This window comes from Parasteatoda tepidariorum, chromosome 3, assembly GCF_982258835.1.
Source record: "Parasteatoda tepidariorum strain Cologne lab strain chromosome 3, Ptep-v5.0, whole genome shotgun sequence".
Taxonomy (NCBI): Eukaryota; Metazoa; Arthropoda; class Arachnida; order Araneae; family Theridiidae; genus Parasteatoda; species Parasteatoda tepidariorum.
In genome coordinates, this window is record NC_141757.1 from 82,514,807 (window position 1) to 82,530,562 (window position 15,756).

A 15,756-nucleotide genomic window follows, 5' to 3' on the forward strand; every position below is an offset into this window, starting at 1 on the left:
AAATAAATACTCATTAACGAGACATTTTTACAAGATGTGTATGTTTAAATATCTACCTATAATCATATCATATAACTTTCTATAATCTAACCATATATTATATGATGCCAATATATAAAATGATAATCATATCATATAATATATAATCATATAATTTTCTGGTCCTTTGTCACTTACGCACATCTTGAGTCTACTTCTAAGACTTTTCAAATAATAAAAAATCCATCACGCATGATCTATCAAAATTTTAATAAAATAAGAATATCTTTGATTCTTTTTTTTTTCACTCACAAGTTTCACGCAACTGATATTAAAATACCAATTTCAAATTTATTCATGCAAAAACCGCAAGTCCTCCAAGACAGAGAGAGATTGAAAGAGGGGAAAGAAAAAAGCACACGAAAATCTTTTATCGGTTTAAAACTATAAACAGAACTATAACGGCAAAATGAAAGAAGCATATTTCATGTGACTTCTGATCAATAAACTAAAAAGAAACTATAAAAATAAAAAGATGTGAAAGTTTCCACTCAAAACCAATTTTCGAACGGAAAGACGGGGGTGGAGGACAAGAGGTTTGTATGCGTGTAATAATTTAATCGGAAAGACGGCAACAGCCAAAAAACTATTTTCTCAAAAAAACATTTAGGAGTCGAAGTAAATAATGAATTATCCTTTTTTTCCAGACATCGAATCTGAGTAATAAATAAAAAAACAATCACTCAGCTATGGTTTTCTCCAAGAGTTATTAGCAAAGGTGTATTGCGGAAAAAGCGAAATACCGCCATCTAGCGGTTAGAATCCGGGAAAATCCTGCGCAGTGGAGGCTGCGCGGAAAACACTGCAGTGGTCGATTCCGAGGAGTGAAGAAAGACGGAGAAATTTTCCTGTCTGCATCAAATTTTCCTCATTTCTGGATAATAATCCGTGGATCGGGCTGTCATCACAAGAATTCTCCTGACAGTGCGAGGAGAAGTCTCTTCTTGTGAAAGAGAAGTAAGTAATGAGTTTTCCCATTTTTAGGAAATATGAAAACCGGCATGCTATATGTCCATCTCCTGTTTTCTTTTCCCCTATCCCCTTTGTTGTTCTAGAGTAGGTGTAGAGACCGTAATAAGCGGCGAATGACCAAAACGGGAAAAGATTTCTGTTTTGGGCGGATAGTTTGAAGACTAGAGCGTTGGAGAAGTTTGATAATAACATATTTCATTTAACTATTATAGTTCATTAAAATCTAGTAATATTTGTGTACCTTTTTTCAAAGTGCGCTAGCTTAATCACGTCATCAACATAACTACTTAATAGAATTATGTTATGAACTGCTATGCTTTGACACAGTACAAAGGAGTTAAAGGAATTTGAAAGTTTTTGAAAGAAAAAAAAAGTTTGAAATTATAAATGCACTATTGTGCAAAGTTTACGTTTTCCAAACTCAGTCACCGGCTGATCCTACCGGCTTGTATAATTTATATCTAACTCAGTCACTGATTGATACTTTAAAAAAAAATGCCACTGATGAAAAAAAAAAATAAAAAGAATTTGTGAATACGTTTTTACAAATGCTTGAGATATTAATTTCAAACTTATTTACATAAACAAATTTTTTTTTTTAAATTCGATTCCTATTCTTGAAAATATTCGTTGAAAAATGAGATTTGATTCCTATTTTTTTTCCTTTTTTAAAAATAGAATAGTGTTTAATTCGTTGAAAAATAAGATTTGATTCCTATTATTTTTTTTTTTAAATAGAATAGTGTTTAGTAAAATTTAGTATCTATTTCAGATGAACAGAGTATTTTATCTAAATTATCTTAACTTTTGCTTACAAATAATTTTTAAATGTTGATTTACAGAACGATATAATTTTTACTGTTTTTTTAATAAAAGCAGAAAAAATTATTCAGAGTCTTTAATAATTATCTTTCCTTAATGTATTACTCACGTTTTTTGATCGTCAATAGATTTTATCAGAAGATTTGCGATTATAAATAAAATGTAATTCCATAACAAATGCTTTTAAAAAAATTTTTAATAAATTACTGCATTTGCAACTTTGAAAACTGGAGGAAACTGTTTAATAATTTTTCTGCAAAATGAGAAATGTTATTGGCTTACATTTTTAATTTACTGGACGCATCCAAATTGATAAATTATGGAAATAAATCTAACAAATATATTTGAATTCCTGCGATTTTTTTAATACCAAAACTGTGTTTTTTTGCTTTAAAAATTTATTATAAAAGAAATATTTTATTCGAAATATAGCAATTTTTTGATAAGCTACAATAAAGTATTACTAAAATATATCGTTACACCTGCAATTGAATATGTGTTTTAAGAAAAGAGTAACAATACCATCATCTAGCTTCCTTTTGTGTAGTAGTTATAACTTACCAGAAACATAAAACTTTCAACGCGCTCACTGTAAACAAACCATAAACAATAAAATGACCTTTTAAGTACTATTTATATATATTTTTTGAGTTCGTTATATTGCTTCTAAACACGCTAATATGAAATTGTTACTAAAGGGCACTGTTTTCCTGAGAAAACAAGTGAATTAAGTTAAAATTAGAGTTCTTTGATATAATTTGGTGACGTATTTTATCATGTTTTACAGCGTATGTTGAATTGTAGGGGAAAATGTGAATTCATATGTATCTTAAGACAAATTAAATATTTAAATAATCTTTTGAAACAAAAAATAATAATTCTCATAGACTACATAAAAGTTTGATTCTGAATATACCATATACCAAAACAATATTTATTTATTGCGTAAAAAAATTGAATTAGTAGTTAATATTTTTTTCTTCAAAATTTAATATCATCCCTCAGGTTAGATCATGTTTTGAAGTGAGCAATTTTAAAAGGGAAATAGTTTTTGCACAAATTGATATCGTTCTTCAGGTTAGATCACATTTCTAAATGAACAATTTTAAATGGGAATTGTTTTTTGAAAAATTTAATATCATTCTTTAGATTAGATCCCGTTTCGAAGTGAACAATTTTGAATAGAGATTTTTTTAATAAATTGGATATCATCCTTCACGTTAGATCACTTTTCGAAGTGAACAATTTTGAATAGAGATTTTTTTTATAAATTTGATATCATCCTTCACGTTAGATCACTTTTCGAAGTGAACAATTTTGAATAGAGATTTTTTTTTATAAATTTGATATCATCCTTCACGTTAGATCACTTTTCAAAGTGAACAATTTAGAATAGAGAATTTTCTTATAAATTTAATATCATCGTTCACGTTAGATCAGTTTTCAAAGTGAACAATTTAGAATAGAGAATTTTTTTTATAAATTTTATATCATCCTTCACGTTAGATCACTTTTCGAAGTGAACAATTTCGAATGGAGAATTTTTTTTATAAATTTTATATCATCCTTCACGCTAGATCACTTTTCGAAGTGAACAATTTTAGAGAACAATTTTAAATTATTATCTTAGCAGTTAAAGAAACCACTTGCTCTATTAAAATATAACAAATATAACGACCAAATCAATTACAGCAAACGAATGCGATTCGTGTAAAATATGTTAATTTATCACTGATGAAATATGTCGCAACTACAATAATCAATTTTTAAAAAAAAATTAGAAATTCTTTCTTTCCAAAAAAAAGTTTTAACTTAAAATTTGCTTTTACTTTTCTTTCCTAAAGTATTTATAAATCAATTAATTAAGATATTTAATTGAAATTTGAAGCTATTTTCAAAATAAACTTCATTTCAACAAAATTGTTTTGAGAAATGCTTTTCCTATAAATAACACAATGATTTCTCATAGCTAAATATAGTTCAAGTATGATCTAATGTAATCTGCATAGAAACCGAACAATTTTGCTCAAAACAAACTTGACTGGAAACCAAATGAGGGCAAATTGCTTTAAAAGCGCTATTCGAGAGATGATTAATGATTATCATGAATCCTTACTTTGGGACAGGAGCGAATTTTCTTGTTTCTTTACACTACTTAAGTATTATTAGATTATTCTAAAAGCTCATTAATAAAACTAAATAAATAAATATTTTAAATAAAATTCATAGTTATTGAACCATTTGGTTTTCAATAACGCCTTAGCTGAATTCTTTTTTTTTTTTTTTTTTTTTTTTTTTTTTTGTGACAATCGTTGTGATAATCGCTTCGAAAAAATCATTTATGGTAACCACTTTTTTATGAATTTGTGATTAAAAGAATATTTGAATGCAACATCCTAAGTATAGTTTAAAAATGATTGCAAACGAAAAATAAATGTCTGTATACGAGTGTGAAAGTTGTTTAGAAGTCTTATTTAAATACAAGGTTTGTCAAAAGAATATGTTTTCAAATTGCACCTTCAAAGCGGTAATATATCTACTTCCTAAATAGATACTCGCAAGAGAAGTCACGAGAGAGTCAGTCAATAAGGTTTGACAAAAACGCGTGACGTCGCTTCCAGGTATGCAATTAAATTAAATCGAACATTTGATTCAACGGGATAATAAGTCCAAACTTAAGCTGATAAAGTTGCAACCGACGCTAACATGCCAGCCACAATCTTGTGATTACAAGTACCCAATTAAATATCACAACTTAGTCTAACGCTAAAACAACAATAAAATTAATTGAAAGTGCACTTTTCCTAACTACATTCTAATTTAATTAATAATGGTTTATTCCTGTTATATATTTTACCAGTTACTAAAAACTTCAAGTAAAGAAATGGTGGCTTTTATCTCATTTGATTTAATTTAATCTGAATGATAACAAAATTCCATTTTGAAATAGCGTTCTTACATCTGAATATTTTGGTTATTTTTTTTAACAAGAGTAAATACGTAAATTAAATTGGAAAAACCGTTAAATTTTAAAAAATCAAATAAGTGAAATATCTTTCAAAATAAAAGATAAAAAAATAAATGATGCCATATGGGTGAATAATATGATAACGTTTAAAGGTAAATTTATTTTTGAATTAGAGAGTTCTTTTATTAAAATATAAAATATTGAAAAAAGTTAATTTCAATAACTGTTGAATGTCTACTTTTTATGACGGAGGGTATTTTTCTAAATGATATATATTAAGTAAAAATTGTTAAGGTATAGTTAAAAAATACGGTATGTTAGATTGGAATTTTAAGAAAAATAGTCAAAATTGTAATGAATTACATAAGCGCTCAATTTACAAACTACTTTTTATTATTAATTCCCATTAGAAGATTATTATTTAAGCAATTCCATTAGTCGTAGGACTATTGCGTTTAAATTCTCCATACGTGTGTCAGACTCTCCCGTTATTAACTAGATTTAAGGGTGTCTTGGCAAAACCTACTAGAACTACTCTACTAGAACTACTACTCTAGGTAGTTATGGTCTTGGAGTCAGGAAAAACTTCGATGAAACACTCCGGTGTTTTTCTTTCCCCCAAGTAGTACAGTTAAGTCGTCAATCACGTCAACATCGACAACACCCCCATTTTATACTATTACTAAATACTACTATTTCAACTCTATGGTCTGAACCATAGAGTTGAAATAGTAGTATTTCAACTCTATGGTCTGAACATGGCGGTCATACCTTACTTCAGAAAAGGACAAAGTAAAAGCAGAAATTTCTTACTTTTCTGGCGAATGAAATAATGCCCTGTTTTTTTTTGAAGTAATAAGCAGGTTTTTTTATAACAAATAAACTAAACTTCGTGAAATCTTATCAATTTAATTAATGCAAAATTATAAATTTTAATAAAATTTTTTTAGAGATATTTCTTTCACTTCAATATTCACTCTTTAAATTTTATTCAAAACTGTTACATGCATAGTGTTTTAAATTCCAAACCTGGTTCTAATATTCATTGCTACTTTTTTACTTTTTCCGTTTTTTAAATTTAGATATTTCAAAGTTTCTAAGAAGATTCATTAAGCTTATGTGTATTTTGTGTTCTTTCTACAATTCTAAGTAAAGCGTAATATTTTATAGTTATCATTATTATATAAAGGTATCATAGTTACTTTCTTTTCCTTCGATAGTTTATCATCTCAACACCATTCACAAAAAGCAAGATAATATGAAATTCAAATCAAACGACTAATATATACACACTGAGTGGCCAAATTATTATGACCACCTCAGAGTTTTATGCAAGTGAGTTATTGCGTCACAGTGCTGCCGCTAGAGGGCAAGATAACAGATGGGCTGAAAAGTTCGTAGGTTAACATAGAAAAATATTTTTTTTTTTATAAAATTTCATTTTATTATTCAATATAGTTTTCTTCAAGGGCGATACAACAATTATAGCGGTCATACAATTTTTCGATACAATTTTTATAGTACTATTTGTCTTTAGCCTCAAAATAGGCCTTATTTTCGGTGATTACTTCTTTATCGGCGCTAAATTTATTTCCAGCGAGCATTCTCTTGAGGTCTGAGAACAGGAAAAAGTTGCTGGGGACCAGATCTGGAGAATACGGTGGATGCGGTAGTAATTCGAATACCAATTCAAAGAATTTTGCCATCGTTTTCATTGACTTGTGACACGATGCATTGTTTTGATGAAGCAGCACTTTCTTCTCCTTCAAATGGGGCTGTTTCTCTCCGATTTCGTAGTTCAAACGCTCCAATAACGCTATGCAATAGTCGCTGTTGAAGGTTTTTCCCCTTTCAAGATAGTCAATGAATATTATACCATGGGCATCCCAAAATACTTATGCCATAACTTTGCCAGCTGTTAGTTGCGTCTTTCTACGCTTTGGAGTTGGTTCTTCTCGTGCAGTTTATTCGGCTGACCGTCAATTGGACTCCGGTGTGAAATTATGGAGCCATGTTTCACCCATTGTCATATATCGACGCATAAATTCGGGTTTATTAAGATTAAACAGCTTCAAACACAGCCCAGAATCATCAATTCTTTGCTGTTTTTGGTCAATTGTGAGCTCGTGCGGCACCCACTTTGCCTAGAGCTTTCGCAGACCCATATATTCATTCACGATATGTCCAACACGTTCCCTTGATATCTTTAGAGTCTCAGATTTTTCGATCAACTTCACTTTACGGTAATCTAAAATTATTTTGTGGACTTTTTTGATGTTTTCGTCGGTAACAGCCTCTTTGGGGTGTCCACTGTGTGCATCGTCGTCGGTGCGGATTTCGCCTCGTTTAAACTTAGCAAACCACTTCCCAATGGTTGATTTTCCTAGTACAGAGTCCGAATAATGTTTCTCGAGCCAAGCCTTGGCATCAAGAAAAAATTTTTTCGCTAAAAAGCAATGCTTTATAAACACACGAAATTCATTTTTATCCAATGTTTTTAAACTAACAAAAGTTGCCTCACTAAAAAGACTATATCTCACAAACTAAAAGTCCGACAGCTGTCAAATTAATGCACGTGTCTTTCGAAGGTTAGAACTAACTAAAAATTATATGTATTTAATAATAGTAGCCCCATCTATGTGTCAGCCTACGAACTTTTCAGCCCAACTGTTAACTATAACACGGCAATGCTGGACAAGTGAGTCATCAGTTATACTGTGTTTCTTGCTCAGATGTGGGAAAGAAATGTGATTTAACTGAATTTCAACGTGGAATGATTGTGGGTGCGAGATGTGTCGGATCGAGTATCAGCAAAACGGCTGCACTTGTGGAGTGTTCTAGAGCAGCAGTTGTTAATGTGTACAAATAATGCAAACAATCAAGCAAGGGCCGGGATAGCCTGGTCGGTAGGGCGCTGGGCCCATATCCAAGAGGTCGTGGGTTCGATCCTCGCCGGCCAAAGACTCCCCGTGTAGTAAATGGTGACTGATGCACATTAAATCTGTCGAGTCTCAAAGTCCTCCATGTTCCCACAACAAATCAATACCTCTGGGGTACTGATCCAGGAGTTTCCTTGTCTTCTGGATTGGTTCAAAATTACAAGGCTACGGACTTGAACGTAAGTAGTCGTAAACCCATGAAATTGGGTCGGCTGTTCAACGACGGTTATAATATAAAGTAAAACAATCAAGCAAAAAACCGGGTCTCAACGTCAGACTTGTTGTCGTCACAGGGTACTGAATGCTCGATCAGAGAGAAGGCTGGCCAGGGTTGTGCAGCGCAACAGGATAGCAACAGTGTGACAAATTGCAAGTGATCTTAATCAAGGAGCAACTGTGAACGTCTCTGAACGGACTGTTCGACGCACATTGCGCCGTACTGAAGGGGTGGTCATAATAATTTGGCCACTCAGTGTATATATATATATATATATATATATATATATATATATATATATATATGCAGTCAAACCCGCTATAGTGAACTCCCGGATATACCCGTATAATGTTAATTTTTGTGGATATAGTGAACCAAAAAAGTTGGGAAGTTGGATATAATGAACTTTTTTCTGTCTTCGACTAATTTTTTTCTTCATTTTTTGTAATAATTTTGAAATTTCTACTTCAAAATAAATTCATACAACGATTTTTAAAATCATCTATAGTGGAGAAGGCAGCGATAAGCATTTTTTTTCTTGTTTGCTTCTTTTATCTATCTTACTTTCCCATCCCTAAAGAAATCAAGTAGATGTTTCCAACCCAGGCAGATGAAGCACCTGTAAGGTGTCAGTGGGATCAATATGCATTTTCTGTCAGAGGGAATGAGTAATTATTCATTATTGGTCAAAGAGTTGGACACTAATATATGTTTATAAGGCCCTCATTTCAACTCCTTTTTGCTCTCAGTGCAGTTAAAAAAAGCCTGCAAACAAGTGTCTCAAATTTAACTATGGCGAGCAGTAAATGTGAAATGTTCTCCATTGATGATAAAATGGGCATAATCAGAAAAATTGAAAATGGATGTAATCAAGCTGATATTTGCAGGGAATATAAACTATTCACATCTACAGTTCGTTACATATGGAAAAATAAGCAATTAACAATTTCTGCTCATGAAAAAAATTTAAATGGCAGAAAAAAGTTGAGAAAAGCAGATCACAAGGATATTGAGGAAGCATTACTGAAGTGGTTCAGCATTCAAAGAAGCCGCAATCTTCCAGTATCTGGATAAATGTCGATGAATTTGCTAAGCGATTTTATGAGATTACATTTATGTGCTCGAATGGCAGGTTAGACAAGTTTAAAAAGTAGACTAATAGAAATTCAGGAAAAATTATCTGAGAGTCGGGAAATGTTTCCATATCTGATGTTGAGGACTGCTCAACAGCTAAAGATTACTAATTTTTTTTTTTTGCACGCAGGACGAAGAGTAATAAAGAATAACAAATTTTTTGCTACTACATACCATTTTTCAGTCATTTATTTGAAAAGCGTGTAATAAAAGGGAGGAATTTGGGAACCATCAGTTAAATTGCCCGCATAAGGGATATTGTGAACTCCCGGTTATAGTGAACCAAAATTTCGGTCTCTTGAAGATTCACTATAGCGGGGTTTGACTGTATATACATATACATATGCATATATATATATATATATATATATATATATATATATTTATAAATTGTCCACTTTATAATTACGCATAGATTATTTTATGAAATTGTACTTTCTAGATGTGTATAAAATTGATTCAAATTATAATATGATAATAATAAATCAAAAACCAGATTTCCTTACATAACTGCTTTTGATAACCTTTATCTGATGCACAACTGACTTGAATTTAACAGTAAGCAACACCAATGCAGCACTGAGAAAATATGTATGCTCAAAACTACCAGAATATGGTAAAATTTACCGACCGTGTTTCTAGCTACAAAGGAACTCCAAAAAGTTCAGTAATTTTATCGAAGCACTTTGGTGAAATTAACGATTAAATATGGTTTTATGATACTTCATAAAAATATAGTCATAAAAATTTTATTATACCTTAGAGCATGGCATAAAAACCATTTATTTGGTTAAATTTATTTTTCAGATTTGTATATTTTACTAAATGTGTGGTATAAAGAACTATAATTTAGAAAACCAGAATCTCCGGTAAACCGTTATTTTATAGAATTTAAGTGAATAATATAAGTGAATGGTTTAAATACCGTATATTTTGGTTATATATCAACTAAATTTATGCTGTTTTTTTAAACAAAAATGTCATAGTTTTACATAAAAATTTCCTAGCAATACGGCAATTTTTTCCAGAATCTTTTCTCGTGTAGTAATATAATAGTACTTTAGTTTATGTAGATGGGAATAAATCTTGTTTTCTTAAGTTTGTCAATGCTTTTATAATTTTAATGAACAGTATTTTTCTTTAGTAAGTGAAATAAATTATGTTTTGAGAAAAATAAGAAAAACATACAGTATTTTTTCCCCATAAAACAAGTTTTCGTTAAATTGGCATCAGAAATAAATCTCATTCCTGAATGTTCTAAATACAGTTTACTCTATGCTTTATAGAGCATAAGCGTAAGAAAATGATTCTCAATTCAAATCCATTGGAAAGAAGAAAAAAAAGTAATAATTATGAATACTATATATATGCTCATTCATATTTTAACAGTTGATGTTAATAGTTGCACTTTCATATGCATTTAATTATGCAGGAAATTGACAGTATACTTGTCTGCCGAATGTTACATTAATAAAAATAATATTAATTTTTACTTCAAAGTTTTAACAACAGCATACACATGAACTGTAAATAAAAATAAAAAACATTTTATTATTTTTCTTATCTCCCTTAACATAGCATAACTATCTAAGCATTAAATAATAATAATTCGATAATATTTATAGTAATTTCACCTTTAATTTAAACTTATTAATGTTTTAAGAATATGAATAAATTTTGATGTATTTGTGTAAAGTTTCTATTATACTTCTTAAAAATTCTTGAAAAAAAATTTTTTTTTCAAAAAACAATTTGCAGTGCTCAGCTTAATATTTTTTATAAAGGAATTTCTGCAAGAAAACTACCCATGCAATTTTCATATTGCTCTATAACATCTCACTTGCATCTTAATAATTTACGACTAAAGTTTCAGTTAAAGTTAAGTCAAGAGACTTTAAAATGTCAATCTATTTGCTAAATTTGCAAAATGTCAAAAACAGACTTGGGTTGCAAGAAAGCATTCAACATTCTATATGTAATGTGTGAAAGATCATCATAAAACCCATTTTTTTTCACTCTCGATCAAACTCATTAATCAAAGTCACGCGAAACTTTCATTTACTAACACAAAGCACTTATCGATTTTTTTTTCTCTACCGATTTAGATCATTTCCCTTAAAAACCTTTCATTGCTTTTTTAGTAAAAACAATTTTTGAAAGATCTTATAAAACTCAATTAAAGCTATTTTAAATACCCGACTTTTCGTTCCATACTTAATATTCAAAATTGAAAACATTTCGTTAGGGAAGATTAAACTAATACTGAAAACTGACGTTACGTTAACGATTTTATTTGCTAATTAACATACCATCGAAGAATTTTGCTGTTAGAATATCTCATTATTTATGGAAAGAGCAGCTTTAGTTTGAAAGTCCTTTAAAAGTTAAAGAGGAAAGCAGCTTTAAACTAAGTGCTTTCAAAAGTGCCGTAAATCATACATTTCTCTTAATTTTCCGACTTTAAATGAGTTGAAATACATTCTCGACTAATTAGTTAACACCATGCAATTTGCTGTGAAAATAAAATTGTTTTGCTTGAGGAAAAGGAATGTAATTGATTTAAAGTAATTAAGCTTTAGAAAATATATGAAAGAATAATTGGGTAAAACTTAAGTTAAACGAAGAGTTAATCACAATTGAAATTTGTCTTAAAATAAAATAATTGTTGTGTTTAACCCTTTTTATGTTCTTTAAGAGTAGCTTATATGATTATCTCCCACTAATAAAAGTTTAATTTTTAAATAAATTTATTTTTTATGAAATGTTTTATGAATGAACTCATATTTTCAATTTTTAACCCAATCTTCAGTTTAGACAGAAGGGGACGTAAATGAATTCATAATAAATGATTTTCATAGGTGATTTCTTTTACTGTACATTCTAAACTTTAAATTTTTAAACTTGAAATCTGAAATTTGTTTTATATTCATAATTTAAGAGAATTGAATTTAAATTTTTAACCTACCAAAAAAAATGACACTTACGGGTACGGGACACAATACGGGTGACCTATTATTTTTTAATTTGATTACATATTTTTTGGTTTATAAGTAAACATAGTGAGACCAAATTTTATTCTCGAAGAAATTTTGAGCTTTAAATGTATTAAATCGTTGTAAACAGATATTGCAGTTTACTTTACGTACTAACCTAGGAAAAACAAAGGCAATAATGGTGGTGTTGCTATTAAATTACCTGCTTTTGAACATGGTAGATCGTATTAGACAAGCGAATTTTAGAAATTTTGATGAAACCATTCCTCACTCATGTGTCTTCTCACCTCGTACTATATAATTTTTTTTATTTCATTACACTGTGAAATGGGGTTGATACTTCAGCTTGATTGATGGTTTTTCCGGGTTCGATTCCTTGTAATAACTGAGTTTTTGTTCAGTTATGTTTATTTCATTTCGCATTGTACTTTCAAAGCAATTAAATTGTGTAAATCGATATGCAGCATTAAACATAAGCGTGTTTGACGTAATGCATATCATAGAAAAGGCAAAAATAGTAATTTCTGCAATTTGAAGAAATTAAAGAATTTCCCAAATACAATTTCAGAAAATTACCTCAACTTTGTATCAGTGTTTTAAACTATTTTAAAAACTATGCGTCTTCAACACTAAACCTTATTTTAGTCTAGTTCACCATTTTTTTAAATTCACTAAATTGAGAAAAGGTATTTTGTTTCCAGAATTCTCTTTTGTAAATAAAGGGTAAATTGTGAGCATTTTCGATACTACTGAACCACAAAATCGGAATATCTGAGCAACGACAATAATTTTCAACTTCGTGGATCATTGAATGACATTTTGTGTGTATGACAATCATTTTGACGAGAAATAAGAGCTGAGACGTGATCAAATTTTCTGTAAGTAGAGTATTGCACGCAAGTCGGCCGCAATAATACTGTTTAATCAAGAACTCATGAGTTACGTATGAAATCGTAAATAATTTATATCTACAATAAATTTTTTTTCCTATTCTTGCTTTATAATTTCAAATATCAATGATTAAAAGTATATGTTCCGGCAATATTATTCTCAAAGTTTTGATTTCATTTTTCTAGTTTCGAATGATTTCAGTATTGAGAGTGTTATAATGAGTTGTTCAGTATGATTTGGACATTAATTCGGGGGACAGGAGGCGTGGACATTTTTCTTCAAGTGAACTCTGCTGATAAAATTAGAGCTTTTTTTTGAGAAGCCTCTGTCGCAGATAATCCTTCTGCAAAAAATAAAGATAAAAAGTTTCATATTGTCATTTAAAAGCTCAAGAAAATGGAGTTGTTAACTTCTTATATAAGTCTAAAAATGTTCAACGAAGTTGTAAGATATGATTTGCGTATCCATTTTTAACCGTGTTCTGCACTATAACAATTTTTTTACTATTATCAGAAAAAGTAAGATAAGTTAAATTTTTATTGCTATAATTATATTGTTATATATGAGGATTGATTTCTGAAAAGTTTGAGTAAAGGAAAATATTTCACTTGAATGGTTTAAAAGAAAAATTGTAAATCTATCACTCAACTTACACCATTAAAATAATATTTGAGTGCCATTTTAATGTTATTTTGACCGGGCAAAAGTTTTTAAGTTTACTGAGTCTAAAGAAATGTATAAGAATAACATAATTTTTTATTAATTATGTATATTGTTAATTGATTAAATTGACAAAATGTAATTATGTAAATTTATTAGCATTTAAAATTAACTAATGAGAATAATGTTAATTAGCTTTATAGTTATTAAAAATATTACTATTAAATCAAAAAATTTTCTGGGAGTCTACTTTTTAGTTTTTACTTCGTAGTTGATGTTCTCATGTATAATAAGATGGAGAATAAAAATTCTAGTAAAATTACTGGTACCTTCACCATACCGTAGTATATGGTGAAGGCATTTCTGATAAAAAAAATAAATAAACATAATTCTGTTAATAAAAACAAAATATGCGGTACTTGAGCAATTCATTTGGTAATTTTTTTCTTCATATGTTAACCGTTTTACCGGTAATTGTGATTTTCAAAATTAAAGTTATCATTACCACATTAAGCATAAATGCAAAACTGATAAGTAAATTTGACTTGATTTTACCATACATATCAAATTTTAGCGCGTATTATAAAACAATATTTTATTGTAAATTTTATCAAAATCGTTATGTGAGAAATATTTCCCATCTGTATAAAATCACAAATCCATACTCGGAGAAAAAATTTCACGTAAAATCACCGAACATTTCTGTTAAAAAATAAACTCATAATTCTGCTTAATAAAACCGAAATATAAAGTGTTTAAGCCAGTAATTTTGTAATTTTTCATACGGTAATGGCTAACCCTAAGTTTTGATCTTCTCAATTATAATTCTTATTACAACACATTTGGTAAAAAATACAAAACTGAAATGCAATTTTAACCGAATAAATTATTTTTATGCCAGGATCTAAGGTATCCTAACAAAATTACCAAAGATTACTATGCTATCAAAATTTTATCACATATTATAAAACCTTATTTTATTAATAATTTCACCAAAAGTATAACCTAAACACTTTGGTTAAAATTACAGTGTTTTTTGGTGTTCCCATAGAGCCAGAAGTAGTGCTGTAAATTTTACGATATTCTGGTAGTTTTAAGCATTCTCAATGTTCCATTTTCGTATAATTTATCACAAAATATTAAATTTTTTATTTAAAGAGTTTTCTTATTTATTGTAAAAGTCTATGCAATAAAAAAATGTGAAGTTATATCATGGCATTTCTTGAAAAAAAAGGAAATTAATCATAAATATAATAATGAAGATTCTCGTGACATCTAAAATTATTAAACATCAAGACATTCACTTTTGTTGGTGTTATAACTAAGCTAAAAGCTTTTAAATAGGGCGTATCCTTTTCGTTAAAATCACTTACGGATATATTTGGCAAATTGTAACCAATCACGAGTTAATTGAAAGGCTTAAGTTGCAGTGATTTTCATAAGTAATGCCCACACGTTATCTAAGATAACTTTAAGTCGATAATGAGGAACGAAACGAAATGTTTTCACATTTTGCGTTGATAGCTCATTATTGGAATATTTAAACTTTATACTATTATCGTGTTGCAAAATTTTAAAAAATTTAGTTATTTTCTTCAAATCTTACATGGAGAAAAAAATCTGGTAAAATTGCCGTACTGTGTGTTATTTTTAGTAAACAAATCCCCATAATTTTGGTTAATAAAACGAAAATATACGGTATTTAAACCCTTCATATGATCATTTTTCCATTCTTATGGTAACGTTTTTTCGAAAATTCTGGTTTTCAAAAACATTGTTCTTATTGCCCCACATTTAGTAAAAAATGCAAAACTTAAAAGTAAATTTAACCAAACAAATGCGTTTCTAAGGTAGCATGATAAAATTGCCAAATTCGACAGCATTTATCAAATTTTATCACATATTATAAAAGAATATTTAATTGTTAATTTGATCAAACCGATTTCTAAATTGCTTCAGTGAAAGTTACGGAGGTTTTTGTTATTCTCTTAGAGAGAGAGAGAGAGACAGGCAGAAACACAATATATATTTTACTCTTATCTCGTCTCGTAGTTCAGACCTTACTTTTCTTCAGTGTACTTATTTCAGAAAAATGTTGTAAAAAGTTTTGCCTCACTATAT

General features: G+C 29.3%; 1 protein-coding gene across 1 annotated transcript in view; it reads left to right on the forward strand.

Annotated features, from left to right (window-relative positions):
- The first annotated feature begins 840 nt into the window (after positions 1–840).
- Positions 841–15,756, forward strand: part of LOC107447967 (synaptosomal-associated protein 25) — a 39,515-nt gene continuing 24,599 nt past the window's right edge. The window contains exon 1 of the mRNA XM_043041345.3: positions 841–996. The gene's annotated coding sequence lies outside the window, so the exon portion shown is untranslated. The remainder of the gene's footprint in view (positions 997–15,756) is intronic.